The sequence below is a fragment of the Nomascus leucogenys genome, chromosome 13 (genome assembly GCF_006542625.1).
Source record: "Nomascus leucogenys isolate Asia chromosome 13, Asia_NLE_v1, whole genome shotgun sequence".
Classification (NCBI taxonomy): Eukaryota; Metazoa; Chordata; class Mammalia; order Primates; family Hylobatidae; genus Nomascus; species Nomascus leucogenys.
This window is the reverse complement of record NC_044393.1, coordinates 17,570,600-17,594,788: the sequence shown is the minus strand read 5'-3', so window position 1 is coordinate 17,594,788 and position 24,189 is coordinate 17,570,600. Positions and strand designations below refer to the sequence as shown.

At 40.4% G+C, this 24,189-nt stretch overlaps 1 pseudogene; it reads right to left on the bottom strand.

Moving 5' to 3' along the window:
- Positions 1–459: 459 nt before the first annotated feature.
- The window catches only part of LOC101177667, a 37,537-nt pseudogene continuing 13,807 nt past the window's right edge, over positions 460–24,189 (bottom strand).

The following is a 24,189-nucleotide window of genomic DNA, read 5'->3' as shown; positions in this document are numbered from 1 at the left end:
AGAATACTGCATCTATGCAGGGATGAGAGGCTTATCACATACTCACACTCACACACACCAAGCTCTTGGGAGTCAACTTGCAATTCTGCATTGATTTTATGCCCCTCTATCTTTTATTTGCATTCTTTCTCAATTTTCCTATCATTCAAAACATGGTAAGGCCGGGCATGGTGGCTCACGCTTGTAATCCCAGCACTCTGGGAGGTCGAGGTGGGAGGATCAGCTGAGGTCAGGAGTTCAAGACCAGCCTGGCCAACATGGCAAAACCCTGTCTCTACCAAAAATACAAAAATTAGCCAGGCATGGTGATGCATGCCTGTAGTCCTAGCTACTCGGGAGGCTGAGGCAGGAGAATTGCTTGAACCTAGGAGGGGGAGGTTGCAGTGAGCCGAGATCGTGTGACTGTACTCCAGCCTGGGAGCCTGGGTGGCAGAGTGAGACTCCATCTAAAACAAACAAACAACAAACAAAACACACAGTAGAAATCTCAACACATTCACACCTGGTTCTGATTACCCAGGAGTATTACTTGTGTACAATTAAGCAAGAGACCAAAACCACAGAGCAGGTGGACAGGGTGGGAATTACAGGGAAGGGAACAGATATAAAAACACAGATGTGCAGATTTCAGCAGAAACCTCAAGGATCCACATCCTGTGTTGGAGCAGAAGGCTCTTTAGAAGCGCACATCCCTTCACCCATCACTCCTCTCCTTGGACCCCAAAGCAGCACCACAGCTTTTACGTTCGAACCTAGGCTCCTCAAAATGAGCGTGCGAAGTCCATAAACACAGTCTGGTTGCAAACAGATGACACGACACACCTATATGAACTGTCTGTTAAATTCATGTTACAAAACACTAACTTCAGGATTTATTTTTGAAACTTTTTTCCACAGAGAAAATAATACACTCCTTGGGGAAAGGTCACAGATTGAGAAGACAGGTCCTGGGTAAAAATTATTAAGACAGCACCTGGAGTTGATAGGCCTGCCCAGGAGAGAAACACGGGCACTGTCACACCACCACAGGGGACTGCTGCTGTCTGAGGTCAGCAGGCCAGTTCACATGCCATGCAAGGTGGCTATTGAGCCAAGTCATAAAAATCTTCCAGATCACCATGGAACAAGTCCCACTCATTTTCAAAGTCTGTCATGGTACCCAACTGCCAAAAGCATAAGCAACATCTCACCCAGCTCAAAGGTGACAACCTCTTCTTCATTGTTGTTAAAGGGGTCATTTTTCTCTTTCCTCAATGAACTCCCAGATGTGGTTCCTTCACTGCGCCCAGTATCTGTTTGCCTGTCTCTGTGTATCCTTTCTATGGCCATCAGGGAATACCTGCTTGTAAAAACACATCCCCCAAGATGGGCAGCTCTCCTGTCCTTCATCAAAATCCCTGCACGCCTGGCTGCTCATCGCCTCCTTGACTTTCTGGATGAGTTTCTGCTTCTCTTCTTTCTCCCACTTGGTACTCACTGGGAATGACAAAGTTAGATGTGATCCGGCATTCTGGGTAGGACACTATGATCTTGCTCTCAAATAGCTTAGTGCCCTTCCACTTGTGAATACACTTGAGACAGTAGGCGTGGCTGCAGCTGGAGAGGATCCCAAAGCCACGCTCACTGGGGCTGGCTTTCTCACAGACCACCTCCCTGCAGATCCCACACACCGTATCCTTGCTGCACTGCACAGCAAGTGAGAGCTCCATTTCCTTCTCATGGGCCTCAGGGCAAGATTTTTATATGCTGTGGTCTCTGGGCAGCATCCATTGGAGGTAGGACCTGCGGCTTACATGATCACATGACTCTCTGTGGAGATACACATAGTTCTACCCATTTCCATCTCTCCCACTGCAGCCTAGGGGCAAAGCGGCTTCTTTGTTATCACAGCTGTTTGCTCTTTCTCTGATTCTCCCTTGGTCACTGCAGAAAGGGGAAGTACAGCTGCAGCAGAGTCGCCCAGGAACAAACTCAACAGCATCTACCTAGTCCTCTGAACCCACTCCTACAGTTGCAAAGTTTGAATCTGACTCAGCTTCGCCTGTATTCATTTCCACAAGCGGTCCAACTACGAATGAGAGACTTGAGGAAGCAGCAAGGGATGATTTTGTAGTTAGATCTGTAGCGGTTGCTTCTTCCCGTTTCAGTGGCTTGCTGTGTTCACATCTGCAGCGGCCTCCATAAACACAGTACCGTCGCTGAAAATACTTGCCCACTATGCCATGTGGACTGTCAGAGAGGGAATGCAAGTAGCGACAGTTATCTCCTTCCTTACAAATCCCATGCACAAAATACCAGCAGGTGACCTGTTTAGTTCAGCTGTTGCTGCAGCTACTGCCACTCCTTCTTCCCACCCCCAGGGATGGGGGTGGTGACTGTGGGATAGGGGTGGGATAGCTGCCGCTGCAGGTCCTGCTCCTGATATTGTGGCTGTTGTTCTGGGAGCTGCAGCCTCCACTGTTACTGTTTATCCCACACACCCACTTTTGGTAAAATTAACTTTGATCCCATGGTTAAGATGATATGTAGGCCAATATACTTTTATATCAATTGTTTCTTTTCTGCCAATGATGATATGATAATAATAACTTTAAAACAGTAAGCTCCAGCCAGGCATGGTGGCTCAGGCCTGTAATCCCAGTGCTTTGGGAAGCCAAGGCAGCAGGGTCACTTGAGACCAGGAGTTTGAGACCATCCTGGGCAACATAGTATAACCCCATCTCTAAAAAAAACAAAACAAAAAACACTAGAAAAAATTAGCTGGGCATGGTGGTGAACACCTGTAGTCCCATCTACTTGGGAAGCTGAGGTAGGAGGATCACGTGAGTCTGAGTGGTCAAGGCTGTAGTGAGCTATGATTGTGCCACTGCACTCCAGCCTGTCCCAGCACTTTGGGAGGCCAAGGTGGGTGGATCATGAGGTCAGGAGATTGAGACCATCCTGGCTAACACGGTGAAACCCCGTCTCTACTAAAATACAAAAAAAATTAGCTGGGCATGGTGGTGGGCACCTGTAGTCCCAGCTACTCAGGAGCCTGAGGCAGGAGAACAGCTTGAACCTGGGAGGTGGAGCTTGCAGTGAGCCAAGATCTTGCCACTGCACTTCTCTCTGAGCGACAGAGCGAGACTCTGTCTGAAAAAAAAAAAAAAAAAAAAAAAAGCCGGGCGCGGTGGCTCACACCTGTAATCCCAGCACTTTGGGAGGCCGAGGCAGGCGGATCATCTGAGGTCAGGAGTTCGAGACCAGCCTGACCAACATGGAGAAACCCCATCTCTACTAAAAATACAAAATTAGCCGGGCATGGTGGTGCATGCCTGTAATCCCAGCTACTCAGGAAGGCTGAGGCAGGAGAATTGCTTGAACCCAGGAGGTGCAGGTTGTGGTGAGCTGAGATTGCACCATTGCACTCCAGCCTGGGCAACAGGAGGAAAACTCCATCTCAAAAAAAAAAAAAAATTTAGAATATGAAAAAGATGCAATTTCTGGGGAAGAGGAGGAAATCATGTTAGGAAACTAGAGGTGTTGGTGGGAGAGAGGAAGATTATCTGTCTAGCACATACACCCTATAACACATAAATTTCATGCAGACTTTTGGCTCAACATTTTTAACAGTAAACCAGCAGGAATCTAGAGAAAATATAAAAAAATTTTCTTATCTAATCTCTAGGTAAGAATACTAAGCCATCAAAGGCAGTGGCCACAAAAGAAATGACTGCCAAATTTTACTCTAGACAAATGTAAAATCTTGCTTTTAGATAAAAACAAGTAAAAGCACACTTAGAAAATACATTTGTTAAGTATATGAAACGGTTTGTTGACTTCATTTAATTATCTCTTACACATTTGTAAGAAGATTACACTACCATAAAAATGATCTATGAATATGAAGGGTAAGTAATAAAAGGGAAATGCAAATGAAGAATAAATATGTGAAAACAGCCCATAAACTACAAATTAAAAATGCAAATGTTTATTTATTTATTTATTTATTTATTTATTTATTTATTTATTTTTTGAGACAGAGTCTCGCTCCGTCGCCCAGGCTTGAGTGCAGTGGCTCCATCTAAGCTCATTATAACCTCTGCCTCCTGGGTTCATGCAATTCTCCTGCCTCAGCCTCCCGAGTAGCTGAGATTACAGGTGCACGCCATCACACCTGGCTAATTTTTGTATTTTTAGTAGAAACAGGGTTTTGCCATTTTGCCCAAGCTGGTCTTGAACTCCTGACTTCAGGTGATCTGTCCACCTCAGCCTCCCAAAGTGCTGGGATTACAGGCGTGAGCCACCACACCTGGCCAAAAACGCAAATGTTTAAATACATTTTTTGGCCTTTATAGTTGGCAGATTATAAAGAAAAATGATATCTAGGATGCGTATCAGTTTGGGAAAATGTTAATTCTCATAATTTTTTGGAATATAATTTCTAAAACAAATTATATTTGTTAGAGGCCACTCCACACCAAGTTGGAGACCACTCCACACCAAGATTTAAAACGAGCATGCACTTTAATAGAGCAATTCTATTTCTATTAATGTGACCTAAGGAAATAGTTGTCCAAAATATGTGTGTAGGTATATTTCTCACAGTTCATGTTAACAGCAATACACTGTAAAAAATCTAAATGTGAAAAAAGGATAAAATAACTTTTAGGAATCTATAGGGTGAGATGCTAGGTACCCATTAAAAATTACAATGCAGGTGTCTTCCTGCTGGCAAGAATATAAAAGAAAAAATATATAATGTAGGGATATTCTAAGTGATATCGCTGGAGTTTACAATATTTTTAAATAAAATGTACTTTACACACAAAAATAAGGCTTTTTTTTGGAAAAATAACACATATTTCCTAAGGGTTTAAAATATATGTAAATACCAAATACAGGGAAAAAATTGAACCAAAAGAAAAATCAAAAATCGGATTCACCCTCACACATAACAATAGTGCAGTCTATGCCAGGATTGTGTTTACAAAAGGCCTAGGAAAATTCAAAACCTGCATCATTCAACACTAATATCCCCCTAGGAGTAGACATGGAATAGAGAGGAGGCATTCTCAGGGGCATAGATTTACATCCTTTGTGGAATATATGTACGCTAATGCTGCCTTTTTAATTTTCTCAGCTTTAGCTCTGATGTTGTATTGAGTGTTCTCCACTAAATTAACTGCACAGTGCATTGTGGTGTTTGTTTAAGCGTTTTTGTAGTATCTTATAACATCTAATTTCCACTTCAAAGTAATTGATCTTCATGAAGTTTTTTAAAACCCTCTAAAAGCTCTACTATTTAATGAATATTTGGATGAGACTGGTGTAGTAATTAAAATACTTAACATTTTAATAACAGCAAATGTGAACTATCCACGTTACAAAATCATTTAGAATATTCTAAAGCATTAGTAACAGTGTGTTCATCACAGGACACTAGCAGTCATGGATTTGATTGTTAAATGGGTCTATTTTAGTTTTTATGCTAAAGTGATATGGCCAAGTGTCACCGACATAACCAAAGTTCACAATTAGTGTTCTTTAATGCTTACAAGTGACATGACTCCTTACAAATTTTGGAAACTTTGGGAGATCTGTATGATATTGAAATTTGTACCTAATATCGATGTAGGGCAGGCAAGCCCCCAGATTAGGGCTTAGCCCGGGACGGTTTTTGGTGACCTGGTGGTGTTGGACAGCAACTTTTACTGAGGCGGTGGTGCGCAACAGCAGCAGAAATACTGCTTGTGGAGTGGGGCTCCCCGATAGCTGCTGCTCAGGGGCACTTCCACAGTCGTGTTTATACCCACATTTTTTTTTTTTTCGAGACGGAGTCTCGTTCTGTCGCCCAGGCTGGAGTGCAATGATGCAATCTCGGCTCACTGCAACCTCTGCCTCCCAGGTTCAAGTGATTCTCCCACTTCAGCCTCCCAAGTAGCTGAGATTACAGGCACTCGCCATCATGCCTGGCTAATTTTTTTTGTTTGTTTTGTATTTTTGTGGAGACGGGGTTTCACCATGTTGACCAGGCTGGTCTTGAACTCCTGACCTCAGGTGATTCACCCACCTCAGCCTCCCAAAGTGTTGGGATTACGGGCGTGAGCCACAGCCCCGGGCCTATACCCACTTTTAATTATATGCAAATTAACGGGCAGATTATGCAGAGATTTTTAGAAAAAGGGTGGTAATCTCCAGGTTGTCAGGCCGTTGCCATGGAAAGAGGCTGTAACTTCCAGTGTTGCCATGGCAACGGTAAACTGACATGGCACTCACGGGTGGGCATGTCTTATGGAGAGGGGCTTTTGCTTCTTCCCTGTTTTAGCTAGTCTTTAACCTGGTCTGCAGTCTGAGCCTGACTCTGGAGTCGAATCCCACCTCCTACCTCCATATGAGACATAATTATTAATATGATCATTCTTTGGTCTCATTTCAAATTTGTATAATTGAAATTCCTGTACTATAGGTGGCACTGTACTAGGTATTTTCTATAGTTTCATTTGAAATGTATAGATGTAAATACTTGGAAAGAAAGTCAAGAACAATACATGCTGCCCTGATGACAGTACTGATTTCTCTAGAGATGATCAACTTAAATGGGACTTATTGCTAATATTTTACTTTTTTAATCAACAAAAACATGTACTCATTTTATTTGATATATAATTAAAAACTGACCATGTGAAAATAATGGTATCAGTAGACAACACTATACCTGTAATGAGAAAAACCCAGAATTATAATTGAAAACTATCTCCCAAACTGGGAGGGAGCCAAGAGACCAAAAAATGAGTTAGAAAAGTCAAGTTTGGCAAGTAGATGAGTTTATTAGGACTTACATATGAGGCACTCCCGGATGGTAGCAGGACAGCGTTAGAGATCCACCCCACCTCCCAGCCCTAAGCTACTTTTTTTTTTTTTTTTTTTTTTGAGATGGAGTCTCCCTCTGTTGCCCAGGCTGGAGTGCAGTGGCGCGATCTTGGCTCACTGCAAGCTCCACCTCCCGGGTTCACGCCATTCTCCTGCCTCAGCCTCCCGAGTAGCTGAGACTACAGGTGCCCGCCACCACATCGGGCTAATTTTTTCGTATTTTTTAGTAGAGACAGGGTTTCACCATGTTAGCCAGGATGGTCTCGATCTCCTGACCTCGTGATCCGCCCACCTCGGCCTCCCAAAGTGCTGGGATTACAGATGTGAGCCACTGCGCCCCGCCCCTAAGCTACTTTATAGCAAATTTTCTGGCTCTTTGCTGACCGTGTGTGCAATGAGACTGTTTTCTTGTAGATTATCTTAGATACTCTCTGGGATGCTTGGGTTCACAGTGACACCTGCTTCTTGGCTGGGCACCATGACCTTGGCTCACTGGCTGGCCTTCAGGGTTCAGGCAGCAGACATACACTCTTAAGCAAACTGATTGTGGACCCATCACACTACAGTACCACACTTGCTTAGCCATATTATGAATGGGTTGGAGAATTCTAAGCTGTCTTTTCCCTTGGCTAGTGACTTCTCATATCTCATCCTCATAATCGCTACCCTTAAAATAGGGACAAGATTCACCCCACTCAGGCTTTTGTATTTAAAATAGTAGAGCTCCCAGAGCTCCTAGGACAATACCCATCTAATATAAAATAGGTGCTCCATAAAAGACAGTTAATTTCAACTTCTCTCATTTTACAGAGAAAGAAACTAGGGCCAAAGAGGGACAGTGAGTTTTTCAAGGCCCTACAATAATTTTTATGAGCTGAGGCTGAAGCCTAGGTCTCCTGGCTGGCTGCCAATTCCCTCCCACTAGGAGATCTCCCACCACCCCTTATTGGCTCCATCTTTCCTCCTCCTCCTTGCCTTCCACCCAAATGGCCCTTCAAGTGAAGCAAGCACTGATTCCAGTCTTGGTTGTCTCCTTCCTTTGTGTGCTCCATTGAGGTGACCAAACTGCATTAGTGATTTCAGCTGGAGGAAACTACCCTGCGATGTGAGGCTTTCTGTGGGAGGGGCAGGAGGGATGCCTTATGGCCAATGGAGCCTAGAACACGATCTCAAGGTATACTGCAGGTGGGAATCACTGTAGCCATTTTACCAGAGAGGAACCCGAGGACAGAGTGGGTTGAGACAGGTCCAAAGATAAACATTATCTTTTTATGCTAATTATATTCTACCTCTTCTTTACACTTTAACCACCCAAGCATGCATTCATAAACACTCTATTTTAGCTTTGCCTGTTACTTGAAGTCCAGATAAATGGAAAAACACTTTACATGTTCCCTTGTGTCTATGTTTGTGACATCTGTTCATGCTATCACGTTTTAGCATGTTATTTTTATTACTGTACAATATTTCAGTATATGAGTATACTGCCATGTAGTTATCCATTCTACTTCTAATGCATGTTTGAATGTTTCCAGGTTATAGACATTATAGTGCTGCTATGAACATTCTTGTACACAAATTCTGGTGAACAAAAGCATGAATTTCCGTAAGATATTACCTAGGACTGTAATTGCTAAGTTATAGGGTACAGATATCTTCAATTTTAGTAGATAATGCTAAAATGTTTTCTTTTTGGAAACTGTAAAAATACACTCTTCACCAACAATGTGTGTGATTCCAGTTGTTCCACATTCTTGCCAAAACTTGGTATTGTCAATCATTTTAGTTTTAGCCAATCCTTTTAATTTTAGGTGGTTGTGTGGTACTATGTCATTTTGGGATTAATTAGATTTCTCACAATTACTGATGAGGTTGATCACCTTTTCTATATCTATTGTCCATTTTGATATTGGGTGTGTGTGACATGCCTGTTCAAGTATTTTGCCCATTTTAAAAATTGGGTTGTCTGCTATCAATTCAAAAAGGTTTTGTGTATATACAGTACAAGAATACTGCATCAGGTATATTTATTGCCAATACCTTCTTCCATTCTTTGGCTTGCCTCTTTCACTCTTTTAATGGTGTCTTTTGAGGAACAGGAGTTCTTAATTTTAATGTAGTCAAATTTATCAATCTTTTCCTTTTTGGTTAATGTGGTTTTGTCCTATTTAAGACACCCTTTCCTACTTCAAATTCATGAAAATATTGTCCTATTATATCACCTAATGCTTTGTTTTACTTTTCACAATTAGACATAAATTCACATGGGATTTATTTAAGTATATGGTGAAAGGTAGATTTATTTTTTTCTCATATAATTTCCCACATGACTCAACACCATCTATTGAAAAGACCACTCCTTCCCCACTGCTCTGCAGTATGGCTTTTTTCATAAGCTATATAGGTTTATTTCTGGGTTCTATATTTTGTTTCTTTCCTTTAATTATCTGTTCTTATGCCAATACCATACTTAATTACTCTAATTTTAAAATAAGTCTTAATATCTGGTAGTATAAGCCTCTTAACTTTGTTCTTCAAGATTGGCTGGGCTATTCTTGGCCATTTGCATTTCTAGGTACATTGTAATGTTGGCTTATCAATTTCCACAAAAAACCTTGCTAGGATTTTGACAGGGATTGCAATGAATTTATCAATTAACTTGTCAAATCTTGACATCTTTACAATATTTAGTTTTCCAATTCATGGAAATAGTGATCGCTACATTTATTTAGGTCTACAGTTTTCCTAAGCCCTCCAAGTGTCCACTCATGTCTTTCTGGCATAATAGCCAAAGTCCTCACTTTGACTTACGAAGCCCTAAATGATCTGTTTCCTGTTAACTCTTTTGACCTTCTCCCCTGCTACTCCACCCCTTGCTGAATATAGTCCAGCTATGGTGGCCTCCTTGCTGTTCTAGACCCTGAGGAGACAGCAGTGAACATATGCAAAAAGCTCTCCCCTTATGAAGTTCCCCATTCTAATGAGGAAACAGATAATAAACCATATCAATAAATAAAATACATAGTAAGTTAAATGGTGATGTGTAGTAGAGAAAAACATATACAGTGGGGAGAAGAAATATGAAATGGCAGGAGGTTAACATTTTAGACTGAGTGGCCAAGGAAGGCCTGAGAAGATGGCTTTTAAGTCGGTATTTTAAGAAAGCGAGAAAAATAGCCATGTGGATTCCAGGAGGAAGGGTCTCCCAGGCAGAGAAATCACAAAGTGTAAAAACTCTAGGACAGCCTAAATAGCTTCTTGTGTTCAAGGATTGGTAAGAAGGCTACTGAATCTGAAAAAGAAGAGGGCTAAAGGGTTAACAGGAGAATAGGTCAAGTAGGTAGGGTCTCATAAGGAAGAGTGAAGATTTAGGCTTTTAATCTGGGTCATGTGGGGGCCACCAGAATGCTTAGAGCAGTGAGTGATTCTGTCTGAACTCTGTTTTAAAGGGATTGCCCTGACTGCATGGGGGCAAGGGTAGAAGCAGTAATCCAGATGAGAGACAATGGTGGCTTGGACCAGAGTTGTGTCAGTGAAATCATGGGAAAAGTTCAAATTCTTAATATATTTGGCAGGTAATCTGACAGGACTTGTTGATTACTAGATGTGGATATATTAGAAACAGAGAAGTCGGGGTTGACACCTCAGCCTAAGCAACTGATTTAATTCTTTTGGTAGTTGTAGACCTATTCATATTTTCTATTTCTTTCTGGATCAGTTAGTCAATTTTAGTAACTTTTATTTTCTAAAAGTTTATCTATTTGGTCCACTTTTATTGGCATAAATTGTTCATCCCTCTCTTTTATGATATTTTAAATGTATGCATCATTTGTAAATAAATCTTATTTTTATTTGAAAAGATTCATTTCTTCTGTTTATTAGGCTACCCTCGTATTCCACTATTCATCATTTGTACCTTTTCTGTTCTAAGTAAGTTTCACTAGTGTTAATTTTATTAGTCTTTTTAATAACTGAATTTTGACTTTGTTGCTTCCTTGCATTGTATGGTTTCTATTTCAGATTGCTATTTGGTATTTCTTTGTTTATACTTTGGTTTGCTGTTCCAACATCTTGAGATAAGTGCTTCATTATTAATTTTATCTTGTATTCTTTTCAGTTGCATGCATGTAAGATGATAAATTTCTCCCTAAGAACTGCTCTAACTATACCTTGATAGACAGTTCTTTCTTATGATTCAGTTCAAACTATCCTTTTATTTCCTTCAGTTTGATAACAATCCCATTCAAGATCATTTATTCTTCATCCCCTCCTTTCCTCACTTTCCCAGATTTTAATCATGCATTTAAAAATGGATGATTAAAAATATTATCTAAATACAGGCTCCTAGCTGCTAAGGATTCATTCGTCAATGAACAAGATAGACAAATCCTGCTCCCTCATGGAGTGTACATTCTAGTGAGGAAGACAAACCAATTACAAATGTATATGGTGGCTATAAAGTTGGGAAACACGAGTAAATATTTATTTTATGTAAGCATGTTTTATAATCAATTAATACCTGCACTTGACAGGGTAGGGGAAGGTCACCCAAAGTGAGATTGTATGTGATTGTATATTGGGATTGTATGTGACCCCATTATGCCAGAATGCAGAGGGACTGGTTTGATGATTAATTTTCAAAGATGGATTGGGTGATATGGCCACATGGAATTGGCTGTGCATTCTCCAGATCTTAAGCTCATCAATTACTTCTTCTGAGGGATGCTAAATGCACTGGTGAGTCTTGTGAAAATCAGAGTCAAGGCCTGGCACTGTGGCTCAAGCCTGTAATCCCAGCACTTTGGGAGGCTGAGGTGGATGGATCACAAGGTCAGGAATTCGAGACCAGCCTGGCCGACATGGTGAAACCCCGTCTCTACTAAAAATACAAAAATTAGCTGAGTGTGGTAGCATATGCCTGTAATCCCAGCTACTCGGGAGGCTGAGGCAGGAGAATCACTTGAACCCGGGAGGTGGGAGGTGGAGGTTGCAGTGAGCCAAGACCATGCCACTGCACTCCAGCCGGGGCAACAGAGTGAGACCCTATCTCAAAAAAAAAAAAAAAAAAAACGGAAATCAGAGTCAAAGAACACTGAACCACACATTGCTAACTAGGGAGAAGAATTTGAATATATTGTAACATCAGTAAACAATTATATATATATGTATATACTCACCTATATCTAGAATTTATGGCCACCATGTAGATTGATGAGGAGTCAATAGCCAGAATAATTAGATCATGCTGATCCAAATCCACATCTGTAGGAGTTTAAAGTCTTATATAGAGGCCTACCACCTCTGCAAGATGCCTTGAAGTCTTTTTGCTCAAATTCTCCCTTTGCATGTTGGGGCTAAAGCAAATCTAGAACAAAGAATTATTGTTAAGACTAAGTGTAAAGTATGTGAAGTATAAAGAGTAAAATGCTAAACAGACAAAGTCTTCAATAGATACAATGATTGCATAATGTATTGCTCTAACCAGGGCACCTTTGGGGGCAAATCAAGGTGCAAATAATTTCACCAATTGGCATAAGCTTCTATCACCTTGGTTAAATTAGGAGCTATGGTAACCCCCATCAATAAATGGTAGTTTAGTGAGAGAGACAGAGAGAAGAGAAGAGGGGGTGAAGGGACAGGAAGGAACAGAAACAGAGGCATAGATAGATTACCAAAGTTGACGGGAGCTTCCAGTATCATCCAGTACTTATTCTCACCCTGTGATTTACATGCCCTGAGGAAACTGTGGGTCTTTCCAACAAGTAAAGGAAACCACAGGATTTACTTGGCATACCTCCTTGGAGGATAAATTGTACTTAATGTCACATAATAGAAGCCATTACTATTCTATGAAAAATATAAATATGGAGTAAATCACAAAATCATTCATTTTAAAAATAAAAACTAACCTTTTCAACAAATGGTGCTGGAGCAATTGGACATCCATAGACATAAAAAACCAAACCTTGACTTAAACCTCAAATTTTATACAAAAATGAACTCAAAATGAATCATGGACATAAATGTAAAACTATAAAACTTTTAGGAAAAAATAAAAATCTTTAGACTGGAAACAAAAACATGATCCATAAAAGAAGATATTTATAAATTAGACCTGATCAAAATTAAAAACTTTTGCTCTGTGAAAGACAAGTGAAGAGAATGAAATGACAAACTACAAAGTGAGAGAACATATTTGCAAACTACACATTTGACGAAGGGTTGGTATCTAATATATACAAAGACCTCTCGAAACTCAACAGCAAAAAAAAAAAAAATACAATTAGAAAGTGGGAAAAAGACATGAAAGGACATTTCAATGACAAGGATATACAGATGGAAAATAAGCACATGAAAAATGTTCAACATCATTAGCCAGTAAGGAAATGCAAATTAAAACCACAGTGTGATATCACTACATGCCTATCAAAACGGCTAAAATAAAAAACAGTAACACCACTAAGTGCTGGCAAGGATGTGGTGAGACTGGATCACTCACACATTGCTGGTGGGAATGCAAAATGGTACAACCACTCTGGAAAATAGTTTGGCAGTTTCTTATGTGCAATTACTCTACAACCTGACAATTTTACTATTGGGCATTTATCCCAGAAAATGAAAACATATGTTAGCACAAGAACCTATACACTAATTTTCATAGTAGCTTCATTTGTAATAGCCCCAAACAGGAAGCAGCTCAGATGTCTTTCAAGGGTAAATCATTAAACAAATGGCATACATCCATACCACAGAATACTTCTCAGCAATAACAAGAAGCAAATTATCAATACATATAGTGACTTGGATGAATCTCCAGGGAATTATGCTGATGATAAAAACCAATCCCAGAAGTTATATACTGCATGATAATATTTATATAACATTCTTGAAACGATAATATTTTAGAAATGGAGAAGAGATTAGTAGTTACCTGGGACAGGAGGGAGGGTGGGGGGCAGTGGGTGTGGTTATTGAAGAAGTAAATGTGGGTAACACCAGAGATCCTGGAGGTGATGAAAGTGTTCTGTAACATGACAGTGGTGGTAAATCCTAGAACCTACACGTGATAAAATTGTATAGAATTAACACACACATAAAAATGAAGTAAAGCTAAGGAAATCTGAATAAGATTGGAGAATTTTATCAACCTCAATATCCTGGTTTTGATATTGTACTATAATTTTGCAAGATGTTACCATCAGGAAAAACTGTGTAAAGGGTATATGAGGTCTCTATTTTTTTCTTGCAACTGCATGTCAATCTACAATTATCTCAATACAAATGTCAATTATACAAAATAGAAGTTAGACTTAATGTCTTTCTTTTTTATATGTGCAGTCTCAGGTTATACCTGCAGAACCTCAGATATACTTGTATTATGCGGCTGACAAAAAAGTGTGAAAGAACCCAATGCCTTCATTTTAAAGATGAGTCACATAAAGGTTAGGTGACTATCCAAGCTGATAAAGCTTGCTTATATTAAGCATTTATCACGGTTTCTGCCTTTCTGTAGTTATAATGATGGAGAATTTTATGGCAATGTTAAGATGTCCAGTCCTGGGTTCAGACAACTTTGGGATATATCCTATCAGGACTCAAACGGTCTCACCATGTGATCTTAGAAAAATAATCTGTTTGTGTTTTCTACTCATTGAAATGAGATAATAAAATAATCCCATACATCGATGGGATTTCAAGATACTGAAATAAAATAATTCATGCTGGTACAGTGGATGGGTGATAGGAGACTCTCAAAATAATGCCTGTTTTCTGGCATATTAAGTGCCGGACACTAGAGCTAAAGGCTTTGAATACAAAGAGATAAAAGGTACAGTTTCTGCTTCCATAAACAGAGTCTAGGAGAGAGAATAAAATAATATAAAGGTAACTGCACAGAATAAAATGTGAAAAATAGGAGAGTACAGGGAATTGGTGGTTGATGAGGCTGGATAGGTAAATGCGGCAGGTGGGAAAGGCACCTTTTTAGGAATCCTCACTTTGGCTAGATTTATGTCATCAAAGAGTCTAACAGCCTGTTTTTTTGTTTTTTCTTCACGCGACAGGATCTTGCTCTGTTGCCCAGGCTGGAGTGCAGTGATGTGATCATAGCTCACTGCTGCCTTAAATGCTGGGGCTCAAGTGATCTTCTCACCTCAGCCTCCCAAGTAGCTTGGACTATAGGCACATGCCACCATAACTGGAATTTTAAAATTGTTTGTAGAGACAAGGTCTTGCTATGTTGCCCAGGATGGTCTCAGACTTCTGGCCTCAGGAAATCTTCCTGCCTCAACCCTGTAAAGTGCTAGGATTACAGGTATGAGCCACCACGGCTGGCCTAGAGCCTGGTCTTTTAGACTCAGATGGATTTGAGGATGGAGCTCAGTGCTGTCCCTCACCAGCTGTGTTACTGTGGGCAAAATTGCTTATTTTTCTAATCCTCCCTTTTCTCAACTCCAAAATAAGATTGCAATAGAATAATTCCCTCCAGGGTGCCTGTGTCAGTTAATGAGATCATGAATATGGACATGCTTAGCACTCGGTGTCTTCCTGCAGCTTGCTAAAATAGCCACAGTGTATGCAAAAATGTAAATATCTTTCTGTATAACTGGGCTACAAACGATGGTAAAAAACATAATCACACCACTCAAGGTCATTTCACATCTTCATGTTTAAAACAGACTATTCTGAAATAGTCATTTGATTGAAAAATTAAATTATCTGATTTCAACATTCACATGTGCTCTCTGGTACATTCTCTCCTCTCAAGCACTCTCTCTCCCTTTCCTCTGATTTTGCCTCAGAATTATAGTTGTCAATGAAAAGAGTCAAACCCTGTAAAATAATTGAAGAGATTTATTCTGAGCCAAATATGAGTGACCAATGGCCCACAACACAGCCTTCAGGAGATCCTAAACACATGTGCCTAAGGTGGTCAGGCTACAACTTGGTTTTATACATTTTAGGGACACAAAAGACATTAATCAATACAAAAAAGATGTACATTGGTTCAGTCTGGAAAGGTGGGACAACTGGAAGCCAGCGGCTTCCAGGTCATAAGCAGATTCAAATATTTTCTGATTGGCAATTGGTTGAAAGGATTAAGTTATTATCTAAAGACTTAGAATCAATGGAAACAAACGTCTGGGCTAAGATAAGTGGTTGTGAAGACCAAGTTTTTATCATGCAGGCAAAGTCTCCAGGTAGCTGGCTTCAGAGAGAATACATTATAAATGCTTCTTATCAGACTTAGTCTGTTCTCTCAGTAATTTCAAAAGGGAGGAGGGTATAATGAGGCATGTCTGACCCCACTTCCCATCATGGCCTGAACTAGTTTTTCAGGTTAACTTCGGAAATGTACTTTGCCGAGAGGAGGGGTCCATTCCGGTGGCTGGAGGGCTTAGAATTTTATTTTTGGTTTACATAGTCTTTGTGCAGGGGAACACTTAACAAAAAATGAAGGAGCAAGGGAATATGTGTCAGGTCTGGGTGCTGGGGGCTGGGCTCTGCTGGCTTCTGCAGGGGCATTTCACCCCGTTGTCTTTGGTTTAGGCTTCAGTCCTGCTGCATCCCCTGCTGGGGTCATTTGGCCCCCCTGGCCTTTGGATGCAAGTGAGCATCTGGGCCCACTGTCCTACTACAAGGCCTCTGGTCCAGATGTCCTCACCCTGTGCTCACCTCACCCCATCCCTGGCCACCCTCAGTCTCTGGCCCTCTGTATCAGTTATCTATTGCTGCTGGAACAAATGCCTGCAAACTTAGTGGCTCAAAATAAAAACTTTTCTTAGAGGTCTGGAGGTTAGAAGTCCAAAGCAGGTCCCATGGGGCTAAAATCAAGGTGCTGGAGAGACTGTGCTCTTTCTGAAGGCTCTAGGGGGGAACCTGTCTCCTTGCCTTTTCTTGCTTCTGGAGGCTCCTACCTGTCTTTTATTATCTGATTTTCTTGCCTCCCTCTTTTAAGGACCCTTTTGATTATATCAGACCCACCCAGATAATCCAGGATAATTGTCCCAACTCAGGATTCTGTAAGCCAAAACAAAAATCCCAGGCCCCCCAACAGACTGAACAGAGCCAAGAGAAACCTGAAAAATGAAATTCACAATCATGATGGGAAGGGAGGTTGGACACACCTCGTTATACCCTCTCCCTTTTGGAGTTCAAAACAACTGACCAGCATTAACACTAAAATAGAGATCACAAGACTGACAAAACAGACTCTGTGGCAATAAGAGATCAAATTCCATCCTGACTCTGGTGTAGCATCACATGACAGATATCAGACCCTGAAGGAAATCAAAGTATTTTACCCCAAAATACATTTCTCTGGCACTTTGAAATGGCCCTGAAAAGCTGTCTTGTGTAGGCAAAATTCTACATCTGTAGAGAACCTCCATTAATGCAGCCCAGTCTTTCTGGGATCTAGGAGATTAACTAAGAGTCTGACACCTTTAAGGTATGAAAAGAGACATTTACCATCTATTCCTGCTGAAGCCTGCTACCTGGAGGCTTCATCTACATAATAAGAACCTTGGCTTCCACAACTCCCCCCACCCACTTACCTTAACTAAAGCATTTCTTTCTACTGACTTCAAATTAGTTTAACTCTTTCAAACAATTGCCCATCAGATAATTTTTGAATCCATCTATGACCTGTAAGCTCCCTGACTCTTTGAGATGTCTCACCTTTCCAGGCCAAATCAATATATTCCTGACATGTATTGATCTATGTCTTTGCCTGTAACTTGTCTCCCTAAACTATGTAAAACCAAACTGTAATCTGACCTCTTTGGGCACCCTTTCTCAGGACCCCCTGAGACTCTTCCTGGAGCCATGGTCACTCATATTGGCTTAGAATAAACTCCTTTAAATATTTTACAGAGTTTGGGTTTTTTGTTCACAATTATTAATCACATGTTTGCCAAGTAAGGTCACATATTCACAGGTTCTGGGGGTTAGGATGTGGACATCTTTGAGGGGCAATTGTTCCGCTTTCCATACCCTCCTATCATTCCCAACCCCTTTCTGGGACAAGCAACACACACTGGACTCCCCCATGTCACTGATGGGTCATAGGAAAGTGGAGATGCTACTTTACACTGTCCTGCTGCTGAAAGTGCCAAACTGCCTCTCCTCCTCCATGCAGCTGCCTCATGGGGGTGGGAGGCACCAGGTGAGGCCCCTTATCTCAGAGATTGAAGTGGAAAGAGTGGCACAAGCCTATCTGGGTGTGTGTTATATGACATCATGCCTGGGGTACATAGGAGGCATGAATAAAGAGCACTGGGGAATTTTCAGCCTAAGCCTTGATGTGACAATCCTGCATTCCCCAATCCTTCCTGTTCCCACTATAATCAGGACCAAAAGAGCTGAATCCTGCAGGTAGTGAGCTGGGCTTGATTAGGAAATGAGAAGGTTCTGGGTGTGATGATCTAGGTTCTATATAGGTAGGCTCAGATGCACACTGGGCCTGCTAGCTGTATTGGAGTTGATCTTTCTGAGAAGGTGAGTTCAAGCTGTTTCACTGGGTGGCAGGGAAAGTTTTGTTCAAGGCAAATCTGGAAAGTAGAGTCTCACACTTTGACACATAGGGAGAGACCCCAGTATCCCAAATCCCAGCTGCTGCAGCATACCCGTGGGTTCTCCTGAGGGCCCAGGAGGAGAGAGAACCTGAAGGCCAAGGTTGGTATGCTGTTGTGGATTCCTGGTTTCCTCTGTGTGTGTGGTTGCAGGTAGGGGTTGGAGTACCTGGTCTCACACGCTTCTGTCCTCAATTTTAAGGTGTGGCTTCTCAGGAGTCTGTGTTCCCTGAGAACAGAAGGTGAAGAATGAACAGGAAAATGGCTCGGTCATTTCTAGAGGTGATATCACAGGTGAACTGCTTACTTCTGATTTCCTTCCTAAAATACCAATTTACAGGGCTAAATACATTTTGCATTTGTTCCAATGGGTGCAGTTCCCCATTCTGGTGATGAGGTGACAGTCAGAGAGGCAACAGAGAGGACCTAAATAACCCAGAAGCTTTCTTTAGTGACCCAAGATTTAGTATTCATTCAACAAACTGTTCAACGACTGCCCCAAGATTTAGGATTCATTCAACAAACTACTCAAGGCCTGACTGACCAAGAGGAGTCATTAGCGCAGGTCTTCTAGGCATGAATTTGTTTAAAAACTTTTAAGCTGAAGAATAGGAGTCCCTGGGGATAATGAGTTCAGTTTGAAGTTGGACAGCTTGCATGTGTTGGGGGTGCAGGGAGCAATGGCTTAACTTGTTCTCAAATCTATGGGAGAGCTGGAGCAGTGCACAGGCCGTCAGGTGGATGGGATGAAGGTGGAGGGATGCCGCCATATTTCTGGGTAACAAAAGGGCACTGGTCCTGACAGACTTAAAATCCAACACATCAAACTATGCTAATTAAAATAACATAGAAATGATAATACATTGATGGGTAAACAGAAGAAAATAGAAGGCCGGAAACACATTGTGATAGGATGAACAATCTCCCCCACCCATTGCAAGATGTCCCCATCCTAGTCCCTGGAAGCTGTGAATGTGTTACCCTACATGGTAAAAGGGACTTTGCAGGTGTCATTAAGTTGAGGATCTTCAGATGGGGGGTTTCTCCTGGGTTGTCTGGGTGGGCCTGAAATGTCATCACCGGGTCTTCGTAAGAAACAGGCAGGGGGATGCTATGCTGCTGGCTTTGAGGACAGGATAGGGCTGGCCACAAGCCAAGGAATGCAGGTGGTTTCTAGAAAGCTAGAAAAGTTGAGGAATCAGATTCTTCCTAGGGCCTGCAGCAGGGACACAGCCCTGCTAACCCATATTGTACTTCTGAACTCCAGAACTGTAAGATTATAAATTTGTGTTGTTTTAAGCCATGAAGTTGGTGGTAATTTGTTATGGCAGCAGTAAGAAACATTAATTTCCCACTAATCCACATATTTAGGACCCAATATTTAGAAGAACTGAGTAAATGACGGAGATCACGTTTACATTAGAGGACAGGCTGATTTAATCGTGGCATTAAATAACAATGTCCAAATATAACAGCTAGAATTCCATTGAATCATAAACGAATTTACCGAAACATCTTTTAAAATGAAGTCTGTGAAAACATTTTCATCCCTCAGTCGGGCAGACCTGAGTTAAATTTTACTTCTGTTATTTTTAATTTTTCAAATTATATAAGAAATCTATCAATGTATGATGTTCTTTTTAACAACGCAGATGAATAATTTTTTAAAAGGCCTTTTTAATCGTTAACCCTACTCAACCACTGTCTTTAGTTTTATACACAATAGATCTTTTTGTATATCAATAAAATGTCAGTAAAAAAAGATCTATTGTGTATAGATATGTGAAGTAGCATCTCCACTTTCCCATGGCCCATCAGTGACATGGGGGAATATAAGTCTATATTCTGTAACTTTTTAAGTTTTGTAATTTATTTTGGAGATGTTTCCCTAGCAGTACACATAGATGGCCCTTATTCTCAACATCTGCAACATGTTCTGCAGTGTGAATTGTCCTTTTTTTGGACCTTTCTCCTGTTTATAGATCTGTGTTTGCAGTATTTCAGTGGTAGACATAATGTTGCCATGAAATCTCTGCATATTCTTGAACTTTAAGAAAGTTATCTAGACTTAGAATTTCTGAGTCAAGGGCATGCACCTTTAACCATGTGAGATATTGTCAAGTCATGCTTCAAAAGTACTATGCTGACTTTGAAGTCCACAAATCAGTGTGATTGATGGCTTGGTTCCATCCCTTAAAAACACCGGATAGTATCCAGGCTTTAAATGTTGTGACCGTCTTGCCAAAACAAGCAAGACTTCCTGCTAATATACTGTGCATTTAATTGAGAACAGTTTGTCCACTTATTGATCATTTGTATGCTTTCTTCAGTGAACTTTTCATTCATATACTTTAGGCATTTGTCTAGTCTGCAGCTTCTATTTTTTTTCTTATTGATCTGTATAAATTCCAAATTAGTTCCTTGTTGGTTATACAACGTACTGATTTAAGTTTTTTCTGTGTCCCTTTTATTTTTTCAGAGATTTCTTTCTCCTTTATAAGGTCGATTTTATTATTTCCTTTTATCTGGCACTTGAGTCTTTAAGACATTTTTCTATTGTAAGTCTGAAAAATCCTCATTTCCTAACATTTTAATAGTTTTAATAATTACCTTTTATTTCATCTGGAACATATTCTCATAGTCAGAGAGGGATCTGGCTCTCCCCCTACCTACTAAGGGATATTCAGTTATTGCCTCAGTATTCATTGAATTGTTTCCCAACAGACTTGCAGGTCATCTTTTTTAGGTAGTAAACATTTCCATATTTGCATCTGTTTCTGGGCTCTCTTTCTCTGATCTCTTCATCTGTGCTGATGACATTCCTAACCCACTTGAATTACTACAACTTGACTCTGCACCCTGGCAAGAACAAGACCTTCATTAACTTTTCATGTAAAAAACTAGTCTGTCACATTTTTCCCTTGTGTGAAAATCACGTATCTGTTTATCACAGTTTATAAAAATAATGTTAATGGATTTTTTTAATGGAGATACTATTGAATTTATATATATATTTGGGAGACCTGACATGGTTCTAGTATTACTTGCGAAGAATTTTTGACTGTTCATATTGAGAGACTCTGTCAAATCTTTAGTTTTGACTGATTTATAATACTGGTCCAAAACCCAGTAGGTTCAAGACTCAAGAAGAGCTGATGCTCCAGTTTCAGTCTGAAGCAGAAAGAGACCAATGTCCCAGCTCATGCAGTCAGGCAGGATGAATTCCCTTATCATTCTGCTTGGGTGGGATTCTGACTTAGAGTTATTTGGTCATAATCCCACAGATGGTAGCTCTACCCCATCGACTCAGCCAAGCATGAACACCAAATGTATGTTTCCTTAGCTGTTACTTTATCTTGACGGTAAGTAATTTTGTCTTCCTAAGCTCTACAAGAGTAAATCATACTTTTATTGTTTGCACTTTCTATTACAGCTTTTGGTCACATATTCTAATGTATCCTTATATCCTGTGTGATTCCTTAGAATGCCCAATTTGAAAGATATCTACCAGGGGCCACGTGGAGGCATGTATACACATAAAGTATAAATTGTTATTTCAGGAGTTGGTGAAATTTAGAGATGTGGCCGTGGTCTTCTCACCAGATGAGTGGGATCATCTGAACCCTGAACAGAGAAACCTGTATAAAGATGTGATGCTGGATAACTGTAAATACCTTGCGTCTTTGGGTAAGGAAGGTCTTGTTAGTTCACAACTGCCCATGGGAGTATTTTTTCCTTCTGTGCAAATATCTGCAAAACTCCCTGAAAATGCTTAGTTGAATTTTCTGACTTCATATTCTTCAGTAAAGCATTGTAGCTCTGTGTTAAGGAAGACATTTTCATCCTGGGATGATACAAGCTTCCTATTCCCCACTGTCCTCAAAATCATGACACCATTCTCCAAAACTATAGTCTGAGGCTGTCATATGCCTAAGAAACAGCTGGGGAATGGTTTAAAATGAAGATGGTCTTTTATGCAAAAACACTGCTTTAGAGGTTCTGGGAAGATTGAGATGTTAATGAGATTCCTCGTCACTAAAAATGTGGGTCTAAATTCTGTAATAACCACAGCATGGTCAAGATCATTTATTTTTCTTAGGAAACTGGACTTATAAGGCACACGTGATGTCCTCTTTGAAGCAAGGGAAGGAGCCCTGGATGATAGAGAGAGAGGTGACAGGTGTTCCCTGCCCAGGTAAGAAGCAGATGGAAGTCATCACAGCTCACACCTCAACTCAGAGTAACCTGGACACTCCCCCTCCAGCCCCCACCAAGAGGTGACAGGAGAAGAGCTTTCCCCTGGGCTTCTGTCCGTGAGTTGCCAAAGGAATCTTTACCCCACATTTATCACTCTCCCTGTACCTTTTTTGTTATAATTCTAGTCTTAGGACAGTAAATGGTGTGCTGGTAAAAGTTTGGAATTTAAGTTACTACCCGAATGGATAAAAGGATGAATAGCTGAATTGGTCAAAAAACTTGTCAGTGATTACAATGAATGAATGGGTTAGCTCGGAAAAGTGTCACAGAAGGTATTTTTTTTTTTAAAGAAAATTCTGGAGAGAGACTGATTCTCTTTAGATTATTAGTTTAGAGAATGACAAATCAGAAAAACAAATTTACCATCTAGTTGGAAAGAGACGACTACCTTCATTAACAGAAGGTAGAAATTGCCAGAATGTAAGATGATCCAGAGATTTCAGAGAAACTTGTTTCTCGAGTTTCAGTGCTGACATCAGGGAAGGCAGCTCGTTTATAGGCTCCTGAAAGTCAAGGGATAAAAAGCTGGGTTAGACGATGATGAATTTCAGTCTGGAGTATCATTTGATCTAAAGAGTAAAATACCAAATGCATTTAAGCTATGAGCAATTTGGAAAGTGGACTGGAATCCACTTATTAAGGATTTTATAAGAATTGTTCACAAGAATTCCAAATAACCTTGTTTATTCTTTAAATATTTAATAACTTGGTCCAAACTCCTCTCCTACCCCCAAAATACTTTTCTCCTCCTTAAACTTTCATATTTATGCACCCCTGAACATTTTTCTATCAAGTTATAGTCACTTTCACATTTACTGCAAGATGTTTTTTGGATCTCTCCACTGCCGCCTTGTGGCTTTAGAACACAAATCTGTTTACTTTGTTTTGTGACATATTTGAATAAAACCATGTAAGCTGTTTAGGGCTGGCAATGTGGTAGTGGCAGGGTTGGAAATTGGATACAAAAATTGAGTCAATCAATTGTCACTGTTGCTCAAGACTCCATCGTCATTTTGTATAACCTTGATTTATAATTCATTATGTCATTATGTGCTAGACAGCTGGTCTAATATCTTTTCTATGTTGTTAACTAGCTGGGTGTGGTGGCACATGCCTGTAGTCCCAGCTACTTGGGAGGCTGAGGCAGGAGAATCGCTTGAACCTGGGAGGCAGAGGTTACAGTGAGCCAAGATCGTGTCACTGCACTCCAGCCTGGGCAACAGAGCGAAACTCTGTCTAAAAAAAATAAAAATGCATATATTAATTGTAAAATATGCACGATTTTATATATGGCTGCACTCTTATTTAAACAGCATGCTGCAAAAATCTCACTTCTTACCTTTCTACTTGGTTGTTTTCTGAAATCTTTACGTTATATCTACGTGTCTTACTTTTTAGTGCAATATAGTATTCTTTAATATGCATCCATCACACAGCCAGTTTTAGGGAAAAAAATTCCTAAGTCTCTACAATTCCTTCTGACCCAAATCTCACATGCTCCCTTTAG